The 17,419-nt window shown below is 52.9% G+C and overlaps 1 pseudogene; it reads right to left on the reverse strand.

The window, feature by feature from the left end:
- Window positions 1-653: 653 nt before the first annotated feature.
- Window positions 654-16,267, reverse strand: LOC132076993 (olfactory receptor 14J1-like; annotated as a pseudogene).
- Between the last annotated feature and the right edge of the window lie 1,152 nt (window positions 16,268-17,419).

A 17,419-nucleotide genomic window follows, 5' to 3' on the forward strand; every position in this document is an offset into this window, starting at 1 on the left:
ATGGGCTGTTCCCGCCTCCACCGTATCCCATTTGCCGAGACTCCCGCCCATCACCGCCCAAAGCCAATCACTGCCAGAGATCGGAGACTTGGGGACAGTGCCTACAGTAGCCACAACTCCCGTCATGCCCTGGGCCCAATTGACCCCCATTGGAGCCGGGACTACAACGCCCGTCATGCCCCACGCTGCACAGAACCCCGGGATCCGCCCCCCCTTTGTCCCTTAAGTATCCCGCAGACAATCCAGGATCCCTCAGTGCCCCCTCAGCGCCCATTCGGGACCCCCCAAAAGCGTCCCCGGATCCCCTGAGTGCTCCCGACCCCACAGATGCCCGGCACAGCCACTTCTGGGAATTCATCTCATCTCCTCCCCCGCAGAGCCCCAGAGCCCCTCAGAACACAGTCCTGCGCCTAAAACTCCTGCCGTGCCCGCACCCTAAAGAGCCTTGTTAGAGGTCCTCGAACTCCCCGCAAGTTCTCTCGAACCGCCTGCTTTCCCCCGAGGATCTCAAGTCGCGGCTCGGACGCAGGAGTCTCCCCGAAGAGCCTTCCCGGACTCCCAAACAAAGCGTTGGAGCCACTTCCGGGACTACGACTCCCATCATGCTCTGTGGCGCATGTCCAGCGCTTTTCCAGCCGGGACTTCATCTCCCGTCATGCCCTGCGCCCCACTGAGAGCCATTGCAGCTGCGTCTCGAACTCCCGTGATGCTCCGCGGCCCTGTTTAACCGTATTAGACCGTCGCCTTCAACTCCCATCAACCCTCGCGCCCCAGAGATCTCAGTCAGAGCCCCCCAAGGGCCCGCCCGGAGCCCGAAGGGCCCCAGATTCCCCTCCCTGACCTCCAAGGGCAACCCTGGACCCCCGGGTGCTGCTCCGGACCCCGAACCGTCCCTTGGAATCCCTGAGTGCCCCTCCAAGTGCCCACCTGGCTCCTGCAAGTGTCCTCCAGACCATCAAGTTCTCTCTGAATTCCCTCTCCAGACCCTGAACTGCCCCAAATGTGCCCCAGAAATGTCTCCATGGACCCCAAAGTGGCCTTTTTTACCCTGTCTGTTAAAATGATAAAAAAGATGACAAAAGGATTTAAAATGGGACTAATTAGCATAAAGGAGAAATCGAGAGCCGCACTGGGCAGTGAATTAATGAAGGGAATCATGTTACTTAGAACCAATGACCAATAAATTTTTTGCTTGCTAAAATGGTATGGGTTTTTTAATATAAACATTCAAATTTGGTAATACAAATATAGAATAATAATACTCTAAATAAGAAAAATATTATAATTTTATTAATTCAGTTAATTTTCTTTTAAGGGAAGATGAATAATTATTTTTATGCTTTGCGATGTCAGTCTTTAAGAGACGGTCCAAAGATCCCTCATCTGCCTTACAGCCACTGTCAAGGACGGAGACTAAAGCTCTCCCCAAGGACTGAGACTGAGACCCTTCAAATTTTAACCCAGGGGTGCAGGCCTGACTGGAGCTGGATGTCTGCCATAGGAAGCGGGATGTTTCCCATAGGAACCAGTCCTGAAACAACGGGCCCCGCTCAATGCTGGCACCCGTTTGTGCTGTTCAGAACTGGACTGTCTGTACCTGTTCCCAATGGATTTATTCTCCACTGTTCCCCCCATGTGCCGTCCTGCTCCCCTCCTGGCAGTAGATTATAAAAGAGCCCTGAGTTAACCAAAGGCTTTGAGACTCTCCCTGACGTGACCAGACGGATCGATTGGCCGGACCACAAGGATTTCATCTCTCTGTTGGCAGCTATTCCCCCCCTCCTTTTCTCTGTCTCTCTATCCTTTATCCCCATTCTAATCCTTGTGCTGCATCTGCTGTGGGCACTCAATAAAAGGTGCATTTGTTTTGGTTAATACTGAAAGTCCCCTGCTGTGTGTCTTTGCACCCTGAGATCACTGAAATGAGCCATTGTGAACCCCCTTGCACCAGGGGATGGTGACACGGCCTGATGGGGTTGCTGCCCACAGCGTGTGAACGTGATCTTCTTGGTGGGGACTGCACTGGTTCATCTGCTCTTGCTTTCTGGTCTGCCTATCCCAGAATCACCTGTGCCACCTGCTTTTCTTATATTGTGGTTCTCTGCAGTTCCTTCAATAGTCAGCCCTTCTTAAGTTCACTCTTGGAATAGGGGATTATCACCTCCCCATCATAGCGAGTGCATTTGAATGCACTTGAATGCATTTTGTCTGCATTCCAAATATGGTCCCTGTTTTTGATTTACTGTGGAATCTCTGTTTGTATTTTCTACCTCTGTTGAGGCTGGGATTGAAGGTACTTGAGATGATATTTCGCGTTTAGATTCAGGTGTTTTTTGTTTCTTATCAGTGACACAGCCTCACCACCATGAGTTCTGCAGCCTTTCATCTAAGGCACAAAATGGCTCACTGTCTCTTGTTACAAGGCCTGGATGGTACCAAGGAGACCATGGGTGATACTGGGGATCCAAGGAGACCGTGGTGATACTGGTGATCCAAGGAGACTGTGGTGACACCATGGACACTCATGGAACCATGGACATTGTGACACAGCAGGGCTTCAAGGAACCAGGAAGTCAATTGTGACTCTACCAAACCTCTTGGAACCAAGGGCCCATTGTGACACTGAAGAACTTCAGGGAACCAAGAGTCTCTTGTGACACAGGGGGTACTCATGAAACCATGGAGACCATTTTGAAACTTCAAGGCCTGATGGAACCAAAGGGTCATTCTGGCACTTCTGAGCCTTGAAAGCAAAGGGACCACAGTGACACAGTGGGGCTCTGTGGAACCAAGGGGCCGTGGTGACATTGTGGAGTGTCCTTGAACCAACTGCCCATGGTGACACTGCAGGGCCTGATGGAATCACGGACACCATTGTGACAGTGCAGGGCGTCATGGAAGCAAGGGACCATTGTCACACTCTGGGGCCTCTTGGGATCCAAGGGCAATTGTGAGACCATGGAAATTATGGCAGCTGTGGCACCACGAAACCAAGGAGACCATTGTGACCCTACAGGACCCCATGGAACTAAGGATTCATGGAACAGTGCAGGACACATGGAACCAAGGGGCCATTGTGAAGCTGTAGAACCAATAGAGCCCATTGTGACACTGTGGGCCCCCATGGATCCAAAGGTCCATTTTGACATTGCAGGGTCCCATGGAATCCTGGAGACCACTGTGAAACTTTGAGGCCTTGTTGAATGAAGTGGCCCTGCAGGGCCTGATGGAACCAATGAGACCCCATAGAACCAAGGGTCCATTGTGACCCTGTGGTACCAAGGTGTCGTGGGTTGACCCAGGCCAAATGCCAGGCATCCATGTGGGCTGCTCACTCACTCCCCTCTGCAGCTGGACAAAGAAAATTTAATAAATGGTTCGTGGGTTGAGATAAGGACTGGGTGAGATCACTCATCAAATACTGTCCTGGGAAAAACAGGCTTAGCTTAGAGATGTGAAATTCATTTATTACTAACAAAGTCAGAGCAGGAAAAGGGGAAATAAAATAAGCCCCTCACCTCCCTCCTTCCAGCTCTGCCTCCCACCCCAGCAGTGCAGGGAGACAGGGAATGGGGGTTATGGTCAGTTCATCACCCATGGCTTCTGGCCCTGCTCAGGGAGAGGAGTGGTTCCCCTGCTGCACCGTGGGTCCCTCCCAAGGGAGACAGTTCTGCAGGAGCTTCTCCCATGTGAGTCCATTTCAGGGGCAATAGCCCTCTGCAAACTGCTGCAGTGTGAGTCCATGCCAGGGACAGCAGTCCTTCCCAAACTGCTGCGGCATGGGTCACTCTTCCAGGGGGTGCATTCCTCCAGGGACAGGCTGCTGCAGCCTGGGAGCAGGGCCCCTGTCTCCATGGCTCTCCTGCAGGGTGCCTGGGTCTTCAGTGCCTGGAGCACCTCTTGCCCCTCTATCTCCACCGACCTTGATGTGTGCAGAGTTGTTCTTTTCACATGTTCTCCCTCTGCTCTCCTCTGACTGGAGATAAAATTGTGCAACAATCTCTATTTTTATTTCTTTTTCAATTTGTTATCACAGAGGCATTGACACCATTTGTAACTGGCCCAGCCTTTGCCAGCAGCAGGTCCATCTTTGCAGCCACCAGGAATTGGCTGTGCCAGACATGATGGAGGCTTCCAGCAGCTTTTCACAGGAGCCATCCCTGTGCCCCCTTGTGAAATACAAAGCTGTGTTTCGTGTCAGGTACATACAGGCAATGTTTGTATTTGTGATTGTAATATGTGTGGAAACTGACCATGGGACAGTTATAAAGATGAATTCTAATAATTATTGAGGAAAGTAAAGCATGGAAGAAGGCCTTTGAACCTATCTTTTGTTCGCAATTAACCTTGATAAGTCTTAAGTTTTAGGATTTAGGAGCATTTGAATTAAAGCTTTAAGTATGTTGCTTTTTGACAGGAACTTTCTGCGTGTAGCTAAGCCTTAAGGAGTTTTGCAATAATAACCTTTTGAAGTATAATTTTAGAATATTGCTTGTAGTAAGGATCTTTGAAACGATAGCTTTAGAATATATAAAAAGAAACATGCTTATCTCACACTTTAACAAAACTGTGAAAAGCAGCTTGAGAAAGGAAGATGAACATCAACTCAAGGATTAATAGTTTCAACCAAGGGGAGCTGGACATCACTGTTTTGAGATTTATAGTCTCTGCAATTAAGCGGTGGACCCACATCAGGAATCTGGACCACAGCATCTGGGAGATTTCTTCCTTCTTTCAGAAACCGAACCACCAGCATCTGGGGATATTCCTTTCTGGGATACATCCTGAGAAAAACTAAATCACAATAGGTATGGAATTAGGAATAGAAGACTTGGGAATAGAAACTTCCGAGAAAGCTGATGAGTACCCCTATAAATGCCTGTAAGCCTCAACTATCAGTGTGCAGTTGGAGGGAAAACTTCCCCCACTGTACCCATCGCTGTATTGCTCATGCTTTACCATATTAATTAATGAATTGATTGCTGCTTGAATATTGGCCCAGTCAAGCTTCTCATGTATAACACCCCTGTGGTGGGAGCTGGGAGAGAAGAAGGGGACGCTGACCTGTCCCTCAGGGGAGGCGCGGCTCATTTGCTAACAGCTGGTGCCTCCCAGCTGAAAACTTTCAAACTCAGTGTGTTTCTGGGACACAACATTTTTCACAGGCTAATTCATGTTTGGTCAGGGGCTTCCCGCTGGGATTTGGGGTGCCTGACTCCCCTCACGTGCGCCAGCGGCGTGGGGGATGTGGCTCCCAGAGGCGCTGCCTCTGTCCACAAGCCTGGAGGGGATGGGGGTGATGTTGAGGAACAGAAAACAGGAACACTGGAATTTGAATCATGGGGTTGGGGTAGAGGGGCAGGGGGGTGGGGGTTGGAGAGCGAGCATTGCTCACTTTTTCCGGGGAAAGAAGACCCGCAGATCCAGGTTGGAGATCCCTGGGAAAGCTTCTCCTTCCCAGCTGCCGGCGTGCACTCGTGGTTCTGTGGGGAGAGGGAAAAAGCGTTCGGTCACTCCTGCTGCCGAGGCACTGGCAGCACAGTGGGGTTGGGCTGTGAGAACAAAGACCCTGCCCTGCAGGCCAGGTCTGGGCTGTTTGGCCTGCCCACCGCCGGGTTTGGGGGCTGTGATCCCCCTACCTGGAGCCGGGGCACTGTTCTGTGGAAGGTGGACAGAGGTACCAGCTCAAAGTACTGGAAAGCCACGAGTCAGACTCAGCCCAAGTGATTCAATTAAGGACAGTGTCCAAGGCATTCCAGAAATTTTCTCAATATTGTTTGATAATTATCAATGGATTTTTAAAAATAGTTATTAGTGATTTTTCTTCAGCAGCTCTTTGTTTCAGGATTCTGCAAGTCTGTTTCAGGACCAAAAGGGATCATTCAGGGATGTCAAAGATCAACATCTCCAATGACTGGGATTGTACTTGGATGCTACAAGGATCATACTGGGAGCAGCTGGGCCCATGCCGGGGCAGACTGCGATCACACTGAAGGAGACTGGATCATACTGGGATCACACTGGAATGGAGTAGGAGCCTGCAGGGGTCAATTGAGACCATATCGGGGACAGATGGGATATACTGGGAATGACTGGGATCATTCTGAGGGTGACCAGGAGCAGTTCTGAGTAACTGGGACCATGCAAGGAGCAACTGGGAGGAACTGGGAGTGACTGGGTGCATGATGGGCATGATTGGAAGCCAGTGGGCTTATACTGGGATGAACTGGGGTCATGCTGGAGGTGACTGGGATCATACTGGCAGTGAGTGCCACTAGACTGAGGCTGACTGGGAGTGGTTGTGAGCAAATGGGATCATGCTGGAAGGAACTGGCAGTGACTGGAGAATGGGCTGGAAGGAACTGGGCTACACTGGGACATACTGGGAGTGTCTGCAATGAAAGGAAGGGTGAAAGAGAGCAACTCAAACCATGTGGGACACAACTGGTTCACACTGGCAGGGACTAGGAGCACTCTGGGCTCATCTTTGGATCATACTGGGAGGGACTGGACTAATACTGGGAGTGACTGAGAGTGACTGGGAACACACCCTACACATCATCCCCCATACTGGGGGCGACTGGGAGTATGCTGGGAGCAAATGGCATCATACTGGGACTGACTGGATTGGTCTAGCTGGAGGCAACTGGGACCATACTGGGAGAGACTGGAAGTAACTGGGATTATAATCGGACCATACTGGCAGTGCTGTCATGTGACAAAGATCATACTGGAGCTTCCTAGGCTCCTATTGGTATTGAAAGGGAGCAACTGGGATCACACTTTGGGCCACTGGGAGCAACTGAGAGAAACTGGGATCATGTTGCAAGCAAACTGGAGGAACTGGCAATGACTGGATGCAGGCTGGAGGCAACTGGGATATGCTGGGCATGACTGAGAACATACTGGGAGAACAAGCACCTTACTGGGATCACTGTGAGTGTCTGGGAAGAACCATGGACATGCTGAGGGAAACTGGGATGTACTGGGAGTGTTTGTAATCATACTGAGAATGACTAGAAACAAGAGGGACCATGCTGGGGAGAACTGGGACCATGGTAGGGGCAACTGGGAGTGAGTGGGAGTGACTGGGTCTACACTGGGGGCAACTGGGCATGACTGGGATCATTCTGGCAGGGACTGGGATCACATGGGGAGTGACTGGGACTACAGAAGGGACAAGAGCGTTCAACTGGGATCACACTGGGAGGAACAGGGAGCAACTGGAACCATGCTGGGGGCAACGTGGATCAAACTGGATCATACTTGGAGCAACTGGGACTGCACTTAGGGTGACTAGGAGTGGCTGTGAGCAACTGGGATCAGGCTGGAAGCAACTGAGGACAACTGGGACTAACTGGGAACCTGCTGGGAGTAATTGGAATATGCTGGGAGTGATTGAAACCACAGTGGGGGTAAATGGGAGCAACTGGAACCCCCCTAGATGATAACGGGAGCAGCTGTGCCCATGCTGGGTCATACTGGAACTAACAGGCATCATACTGGCAGTGACTGGAAAAGTATTAGGAGTATCTGAGAGTGACTGGGATCCTACTGGAACCAAACTGGGAGTGACTGGAAAGGTGCTGGCTGTGACTGGAACCATGCTGGAGGTGACTGGGAGCAACTGGGCCCACACAGGGAGTGAAAGGGAGTCACTCTGAGCATGACTGGAATCATACTGGGAGGATCTACGAGTGACTGGGATCATACTGGGGGTGGTTGTAATCATACTGGTGTGGACTGGGTGCAACTGGGATCATCCTGGGGGCCACTGGCATTACAGCAGATGAGAATGGATCCTGACTGGGGGTTACTGGGAGCTACTGGGCCCATGCTGGGAGGAAAATGTGGACAGAGTGGGAGCAACTGGAATCAACTGGAAGGTACTGGAACCATGCTGAGGGGACTGAGACTACAACTGGGATCATATTGGGAGCAACTAAGACCTTACTTCAGGCAATTGCCAGAAACTGAAATCATGCTGGAGGCAACTGGGAGGAACTGGGAAAGACTGGGATCATTCTGAGCTAACCAGAACATTACTGGGCACACTGGGATATACTGGGAGTGTCTGTGACCATACTGGGTGGACTGGAATCACACTGCAAACAGCTGGGACCATGCTGGGGGCAACTGGGAGTGAGTGGGACCATGCTGAGAGGGACTGGGACTATTCGAGGGACAACTGGGATCATACTGGGAGGAACTGGGAACAACTGGGACTATTCGGGCAGCAGCTGCGATCATACTGGGATCACAGTGGGAGCAGCTGGGTCCGTGCTGGCTGAGACTGGGATCACACTGTGGGTTACTGGAATCATACTGGGATTGACTGGGAGTGGCTGTGAGCAACTGGAATCATGCTGAAAGGAACTGGGAGGAAGTGGCAGTGACTGGGAGCATGCTGGGGTTGACTGGGATATACTGGGAGACACTGGGAGTCATGAGGATCATACTGGACACTACTGGGGTCCTGCTGGCATTGACAGGGAACAACTGGGATCCCACTGGGGGTGACTGGCATCATACTGGGAGTGACTGGGATCACACTGGGATTATAGTGGGTGTCAATAGTCCCTGCCTGGGGTTCCTGAGAGCTACCAGGCCCACGTTGGGAGCTGCCTGCGCACACACTGGGAGGAACTGGGAAAAACTGGGAATGACAGGATGCATGCTGGTGACAACTGGGATGTCCTGGCAGTGACTGGGATGAAACTGGGGGCAGCTGAACCACGCTGAGGTAACGGAGAGTGCCTGGCAATGACTACGAGAATGTTCAGGGCAACTGGGATATACTGGGAGTGCCTGAGACCATGCAGGTGGTGACTGGGACCACACTGGGAGCCACTGGGAATGTGCTGGGGGGAACTGGGACCACACAGGGGGCAACTGGAGGCAAGTGTGAGTGACTGGGGCCCTGCTGGGAGAGACTGGGATCATACTGGGATCACACTGGCAGTGAGGAAGAGCAGCGCGATGGCTCCAGCGCTGGGGCTGGGGGCGCTCCTGGGGAGTCAGGGGGGAGTGGGACCCCCGGCACCGGGACCCTGAACCGCCACTGCCAGCACCGGGACCCCCTGCTCCCTTCATCCTGCACAGGTACCCCCTGAATCCCCCATTCTGGGCATCAGGACCCCCTGCTCCCCTTTTCCCGGCCATCCCATGGCTCCCAGCCTCCAGACTTGCTGTGGGCTTGACTCTGGGACACCCTGGAATGCCTTGGACCCCATTCCTGCCTTTCCCAGCCCCTAGCCCCACCTTTGTGCAAAACCAGACACCCCCTGAACTCCCCCTTTCCGAACATCCCGGGTGTCCCCACCCTGGTACCTTCTTTTTGGGAAACCTTGGACTCCCCTTTCCTGGGCTCAAGGACCACCTGGGACTCCCTTCTACCTCTCCACGTCCCTGCCCCCCATTTCTGTGACCCTGAGACTCCCCTGCACCCCTATTCCTTAGAACTGAGATGCCCTTTTACGCCTTTACCCAGCACTGAGACCCCCCCCCTCTCCCTCGGCTGTGCCCTGTCCCCTGTCTCTCAGCTGTCCCCTTTTCCTCGGCTTTGTGGGGCCGGGGGTGGCAGCAGGACCCGGGGCAGCCCTGGGGGAGAACAACCCTGAGCCCCAGCAGGGCCAGTTCCCCCAGTTCCCCCCAGGTCACTCCCAGCATGGGCCCTGTGGCTCCCAGTCACCCCCAGGATGCTCCCAGTCACTTCCAGTTACACTCAGTATGATCCCATTATCATCCCAGTCACTCCCAGTATGATCCCAGCATGGTCCCAGGTGTTCCCATTCACCCCTACTATAGTTCCAGGCACTCCCAGTATGTTTCCAGTCCCTCCCAGTATGATTCCAGTATGAACCCAGTCACTTTCAGTATGGTGCCATTCGCCCCCAGTATGGTCCCAGTCATTCTAAGTTACCCAGTACGATTCCAGTCACTCCCAGTATGATTCAAGTCACTTCCAGATACTCCCAGTATTCTTCCACTAACTTACTTTATGCTTCCTCTGTGATCCCAGTCACTTCTGGTCTCTCCCAGTATATCCCAGTTGCCCCCGGTGTGTTTTCATTCACTCCCAGTTGCTCCCAGTAGCTTCCAGCATGATTCCAGTTGCTCATAACCACTCCCAGTCACCTCCAGCATGATTCCAGTCACTTCCTGTATATCCCAGTGGCCCCAGCATGGTCCCAGTTGCCCTCTGCCCTCTCCTATTCACTTCCAGTATCATTCCAGAATGACCACAGTCAGCATCAGAGTGGTGCCATTTCCTCCCAGTATGATCCCAGTATGGTCACTCCCAGTATGGTCCTAGGCTGAAGCCAGTCTGATCCCAGTTACTCCCAGCATGGTCCTAGCTGCTCCCAGTCTGACCCCAGTTGCTCTCAGTGGCCCCTAGCATAGACCCAGTCACTCCAAGTATGATCCCAGTATTAGTCCACTCTGATCCCAGTCTCCCCCAGCATGGTCCCAGTCAATCCCAGTTGCCCCCAGTGTAGACTCAGTCACTGCCAGTTGCTCCAGGCACCCATGGCCGAGATTGGGTTCCACCTCAAAATTCCCTAAATCCAAAGAGTGCTCCTAGACAAAATCTGCCATTCCTGACAAGTCTGGCTGGCCTTGGCCTAGTGAGGCTCTCACCTGCCCTCCAAACACTGGGGCTCTGTGCTATGGAAAAGAACTGTCCTTCTCATCAAGGTGCCCATGGCCAAATTTGGATTCCACATCCAACATTCCCTGTTGTGACAGACTGGAGGAGATTGTTGGCTCAAAACATTTTGTGTGTGAAGGAGGAAGGGGCAGGTCCAGCTCTGGCCCTGCCCTGGAACCCCAGCCCTGCCCTGCCCTGGAACCCCAGTCCCACCAGAGCCTCTATCCCAGCCCAGCAGTGTCTGCCAGTCCCTGGCACAGCACAGGCAATGCTCCACAGCCAACGCTGGAGCCCCCAGCCCAGATCCTGAGGGACCAAATGAGCCCAAGTCCCACCTGGGGGAAGGGCCCAGGGAGACCAAGGGGTATTTAAGGCTGATCACAAGGCAAGCACACATCTTGACCCTACCTCCTCTTGGAATTTCTATGTGAGCAGTGCTGGAATCCAGGAGTTGGTAGCTCTGTGTGTGCTTCTCTGTATCTTATTTGTCTTTCTCTCTTTCTAATTCCCTCTTCTTGCAAATTTTGATTAACCTAAAATTGAAAAGGCTTAGAGGTTGTGAGATTGAATGGGCCAAATTCATTCTTTGAGAAGTGTTTTTATTTTTTTTTTTTTGACTGAATGTCCTACTAAACCTTTTGTGAAAGCTTCTCTCATCTTCTAAATTTCCCAGTAAAGTCCAGTTTGCTGTTTTGAGCTCCTGAGAATCTCTTGTTAGTATTTCTCCAGGGAGTCCAGCTCAGAAGACACAAACAACTCGAATTCCTTTTAAATGTCTCCTTGAGAGACTTGTTTGGGGAATGGGGGTCAGGCTTGTCTGTCCTGCTTGGCCCAGCCCAGGCAGGGCTTTCCCAGCCACATTCCACACTCCATTTCCCAGCTGGAACCGCTGATGCCTCTGAGTTGTGCTGCCCCAGCCCCAGGGATGCTCTCCTTGTCTGCCCATTCCCCCACGGTCTCTGGGCAGGGATGGCCTCAGTGGGGGCTGCTGACATCCTCAGCAGCTTAGAGGCTGCTGCTGAATTTTCCTGCTGCAGAGGCTTGTTCAGCCTTCAGCTCTTCAGTTCGGGAATTCAGTGTCCCAGGGCTCATTAACATTCAGAACAGCTGAACAAGCCAAGCCTCTGGGAATATTCTGATTTAATTTCCAAATCTTTTGTGGTTAAGTAGATCTCAGTAGTGTATTCAAAGTGAATACATGATATTTAAAAAAACAGTGAGAATAGATTTTTTAGGTCTTGTTTAGTTTTGTTTTCCTGTTCATAAATTGATATATGCAGTCTCCTATTGTCACTGAATCCAAGTACCTCCTCATGCAGTTTGAATAGATATGAAAATCAAGACCCTTCATGGCTGACAATCAATCAGACTCTGTCCCTACCCACATCCTACCATTTCCCCCATCCAAGCCCTGGCACTCAGAGCAGCCTTGTGCAGATCTGAGCTCCCTCCAGCCCAGGCTGCACCTGCAGCTTTCAGCTCCTTGGTCCCACTCACACCTGCTTTCCTTGGAGAAGGAGCTGCCCAAGACACAGACATTTATTGTCAGCCAACAAAGCCAAGGAAGGCACAGCTCCATCAAATGCAAAAGTCATTCCTCTGCTGGATATTAAATCCACTTTCCACAGCACACAGTCTCAGAGAAATAGAAAACACAACTTCTGTGCCCAGCACAGATCCCAAGGTCCCCCGAACTCTCCCTGCCCTGATTCTGCCCAGATTTGCTCTTTGCACACACGAGTCACAGGCTGAAGTCAGGAGCTCCCTCCATGGCCAGAGGGAGGAAAAGAGAGAAAGGGGATGAAGAGCTCTCCTGTGCAGAGCCAAGGTCCAAGTGCCCCTGCAGTGGGAACCACAGCTCATCAGGTTTGTGTCCTTTGGGCTCAGGCACTGGTGACACTCAGAGGTACAGAAAGGTTTCTTGGCAACAAACACAAGTTGAACATTTGAACAGTTTAATAACGATCACAGCTCTTCCCTCAGCTCACTGTGATGTCCCAGCAGCATCTGACATGTCCACCATCCCCCAGGGATTTCTGTACAGGAACAGTTTTAGACAAAGACATACGATAATTCTGTCATAGATACAAACACAATTAAAATTATGATTAATGATATATTTATTTTAACTTCAGAATGATTGGGCAACTTCCTGCAGCTCACAGCATGAAACCAATCAGTTGGGTGGGCACAGAGCAGCCTCCTCTCTAGGGCACTTGCCTGTTTGCAATGCCTTGCACAGGCACTGGCCCTGCCCCAAGGCCTGGCCTGAGTCCTGCCCCTGCACGCTCAGCCAGGCTGAGATGGACACTGATGGTTTCTGGGCCGGGCTCTCTGAGCCCAGCCCAGCTCCCTGCAAGCTCTGCCAGCTGCCCTGAGCTCTGGGCAGCACCAAGGGCCTCTCCTCAGCCCTGCCCAGCCGGTTCTGGCCCCACAGCTCTGCTCAGGCCAGGCTGCTCTGGGCACTGGCCCCACAGCCTCAGCCCCTGGCAAGGGCACAGCAGCAGCTGCAGCTGCCACAGGACTCAGCCCCAGCCATGGGGGAAGGTGCTTGGCCAAGGCCAAAGGAGGCTCCCTGGCTGCCCTGCTCCCCTTGGGCTGAGGTGCTGAGAGCTCTGCAGCCCCTGCTGCCATCCCATCCACCCAGGGCAGCACAAGAGCCCCGGCCTTGGGGCCCTCAAGAGCTGCTCCTGCTCCAGGCCCAGGGCCCATCCCAAAGCTGGGGCAGCCACAAAGCTTTGCCCATTTCTCTTCATTGCTGCTCTGATGGAGATGGATCCTCAGCCACTTGGAGGTTGTTGATGAATTTTACTCTTCCAGAGGCCTCTTCTATCTTGAGCTCTTTATTTCAGGAATTTAGTGAGAAAATCACAAAACATTTGTACAAAACACCTGAACAAGACAAGTCCTTGAGAAAAAATTAAGTTTTCAAATCTTCTGTGGTTAATTAGACAGACTTTAGAAGTTAATTCAAAGTTAATATATTGTATTGGAAAAAATGCAAAGTGAACTGTTTTTTCCTGTTTTCTATTCTTGCATATAGATTGATATCAGCAATGTCCAATTGATATTGACCCAGAGAACCTTCTACTACAGCCTGAATATGTATGAAAATCAAGACACTTCATGGCTGACAATCAATCACACTCTGTACCCACCCCCTCCCCACTATTTCCCTCATCCAAACCCTAGCACTCCTATGGATCAGGAATGGTGTGGCCAGCAGGAGCAGGGCAGTGATTCTTCCCCTGTTCTCAGCACCTTGAGTGCTGTGTCCAGTTCTGGCCCCCCAATTTAGAAAGGACATGGAGGGGCTGGAGCGTGTCCAGAGAAGGGCAACAAGGCTGGTGAGGGGTTTGGAGCACAAGTCCTGTGAGGAGCGGCTGAGGGAGCTGGGGTTGTTTATCCTGGAGAAGAGGAGGCTCAGGGGAGACAAGGCAGTGTCAGGGGAAAGGTTGGACTTGATGATCTCCAAGGTTTTTCTCTGAAACCACCCTTGGAGCAGTTGCAGGAGGAGCCCTAGGCCTCCTATTCAGAAGCTCCAGCAGCCCAGGTCCCTCAGCTTCTCCTGCCAGCCCCAAAGCCCATCCTGTCAGTCCTGCAGAGCCTCTGCAGCTCCTCCTCATTGCCCAGAACAGGGAGCCCCAGAGCCAGACACAGCAGCCCAGATGTGCCCGCCTGGCCTGGGGTGCCTCTGGCAAGGGAGCAGCACAAGGGACTGCAAGAGCCTGCAGACAATTCCTGCAGCACTTGTAGGATGATCCTGCTGCCCAAGGGATGTTCCCATGGTGCCAAGTCAGGAACTGCAATGGGGAGTGGGGCAAGAGAGGAAAGGGCAAACAGGGATGGGCTGTTTGCAGGGGAGGAAACAGGGGTGCACGAGAGCAAGAAATTTATATCAGGGAAAGAGTAAAGAAAGCAAAGGTGGGACAAAGGAAATGCTGAGGGCAGTTTGGGGGTGGCTGCCAGGCAGCCCTGGCTCTGAGCAACAGCATCTGCATTGGGACAGGAAATTCCCAGCTGATGGGAACAAACTTTCTGGCTGAGTGCAGAGGCCAGGACAAAGCTGAGTGGTTTCCCTGGTGTCCCCCAGCCCTTGCTGGCCCCAGGGGCTGATGGCATTTGTGCTCCCTCAGGTTCATGTCCCCACAGCAACAGCATGGGGGTTCTCCCCCTGCTCTGTGCAATGCAAACAGGGGCTGCTTAGCCAGTGCTGCCGTGTCTGTGCCTGCAAGGATGGGGCACCTGTGTGAGCTGGGGGAGAGGCCAGGGCTGCAGAGGGGGGATGCTGTAGGCAGCTCCATGAGGACACTCTGGAACGCTGCCCTGGGCTGTGCAGCGCACTGGGGATGGATCAGCCCCTGCTCTGCTGCTCCTTCCCATCTGCCCCAGGGCCCTTGCAGAGCCCCAGCCATGCTGTTTGCCCCCAGCCTGCCCATGGCCAGCCTGGGGCTGCTCACAGAGCTTTTCTGTGCTGATCATTGGCCTGGGCATGTTCTTGAGAGAGCCTGGGCAAGGAGCCTGGAGCCCCCAGGCCCTGGGCTGAGGCGTCAGCGCTGCCCCAGCAGTGCCCATGGCCTGTCCCTGCTGCAGCCCCAGCACTGCCACCCCCAGGGCTGTGCCCGGCCCTGAGAGCACTCAGGCCCTACAGCAACACCAGGGCCACCAGGGCAGCGGGGCAGGGCCACGGCAGCAGCTGGCAACACCAAGTGCTGCTGCTGCTGCTGGGCACAGCTGCTGGGCCAGCACTGATCTCGCCCCAGCTCTGCACACAGACATTGTTGCTGCAGCTCCAGAGAAGGCAACACAAGGGCATCTCTGCAGAAAACTTTGTAGGAGATCTTTTAGTTCCTTTAAAGCCATCGACAGCAAAGCCCCTCAATGACACAGTCTGGGGACACAGTGAAATTTGAAGAAACAAAGTGAGAAATGGCAGAAACAGTGGCCTTGGTTTAGGGAGAATATTAAAAAATGAAAACAGAGTAAAAACTAACCAATCCAACAAGAAGTATCAAAAATTACTTTTATGACAAGAAATATGCAGAAATGAGCAACCAATTTAATGTTTCCTAAATTGTCCACTCATCATTCTCCACACTGCAGCCTTGAGCTCCTGGTTCCTCAGGCTGTAGATGAGGGGGTTCAGGGCTGGAGGCACCACCGAGTACAGAACTGACAGGGCCAGATCCAGGGATGGGGAAGAGATGGAGGGGGGCTTCAGGTAGGCAAAAAGGCAGTGGTGACAAACAGGGAGACCACAGCCAGGTGAGGGAGGCAGGTGGAAAAAGCTTTGTGCCGTCCCTGCTCAGAGGGGATCCTCAGCACAGCCCTGAAGATCTGCACATAAGAGAAAACAATGAACACAAAACAGCCACATGATAAACTGACACTAACAGCAAGTAGCCCAAGTTCCCTGAGGTAAGATAGTGAGCAGGAGAGCTTGAGGATCTGGGGAACTTCACAGAAGAACTGGTCCAGGGCATTGCCATGGCACAGGGGCAGGGAAAATGTATTGGCTGTGTGCAGCAGAGCATTGAGAAAGCCACAGGCCCAGGCAGCTGCTGCCATGTGGGCACAAGCTCTGCTGCCCAGGAGGGTCCCGTAGTGCAGGGGTTTGCAGATGGACACATAGCGGTCGTAGCACATGATTGTCAGGAGGAAATACCCTGCTGAGATGAAGACCATTATGAAAAAGACCTGAGCAGCACATCCTTCATAGGAGATGTCCCTAGTGTCCCAGAGGGAATTGTGCATGGCTTTGGGGACAGTGGTGCAGATGGAGCCCAGGTCGCTGAGGGCCAGGTTGAGCAGGAAGAAGAACATGGGCGTGTGCAGGTGGTGGCCGCAGGCTATGGCGCTGATGATGAGGCCGTTGCCCAGGAGGGCAGCCAGGGAGATGCCCAGCAAGAGGCAGAAGTGCAGGAGCTGCAGCTGCCACGTGTCTGCCAATGCCAGCAGGAGGAAGTGCCTGATGGAGCTGCTGTTGGACATTTGCTGTGGCTGCACATTTCAACCTACAGAATGGGGAAAACACAGGGCAATGGAGGAAAGATTTCTCACATAAAAATCAAAGCAGTTTCTCACAAACACTTTCCTGCCACTAAACACCTCCCTGTTGTCTGTGTCTAGGGGACCTTCCTTCAACTCTGTTGCTGGAGCCCTGATTGTTGCTGGCCAATACTGTGTGAGGAGCTGGACCTTGGCCTGCAGGACACCTGAGAGTCAGCCCTAACCCTCCAGTCAGTGCAGGGGAACAGTGAGGGCAGGGGCAAGTCCTTGTGTGTGAACTTGGACAAGGAATGTTCTCCTGGAGCAGAGGAGCTGCCTGTGTGAAGGGATGGGGATTGCAGGAGGCAGAAAAAGGGGTTTAGCTGCACCTGGGGAGAACAGAGAGTCCAGGGAGGCAGGAGGATTGTCTGAGGCTTAGTACAGACTGAGGGGAGCTGCTCTGTCCCTCTCTACTGTTCCAGCTGCCCTGGACTTGCACCTTTCTGAGATCCACTCCCGTGTTACCCTGGACAGCCAGGAGACACAGCTGAGAGCAGAGGGATCCCTGGCACACAAAGTGGCTCCTGCCTTTCCCAGAGTCAGGAGAGTGGGCTCATTGCCAGCCTCCCAGGCTGCCCTTCCCAGAGCTCCCTGGGCACAGGGAGCTGGGACACCCCATTGCTGTGCTCAGCCTGCACAGGAGGAGCCCAAGGGCTGGGCCTGGCCCTGCAGCTGGAACTGCCATTGCAGAGAGCCCCTCAGCAATGCCAGCAGCACCTG

Source organism: Ammospiza nelsoni, chromosome 9, assembly GCF_027579445.1.
Source record: "Ammospiza nelsoni isolate bAmmNel1 chromosome 9, bAmmNel1.pri, whole genome shotgun sequence".
Taxonomy (NCBI): Eukaryota; Metazoa; Chordata; class Aves; order Passeriformes; family Passerellidae; genus Ammospiza; species Ammospiza nelsoni.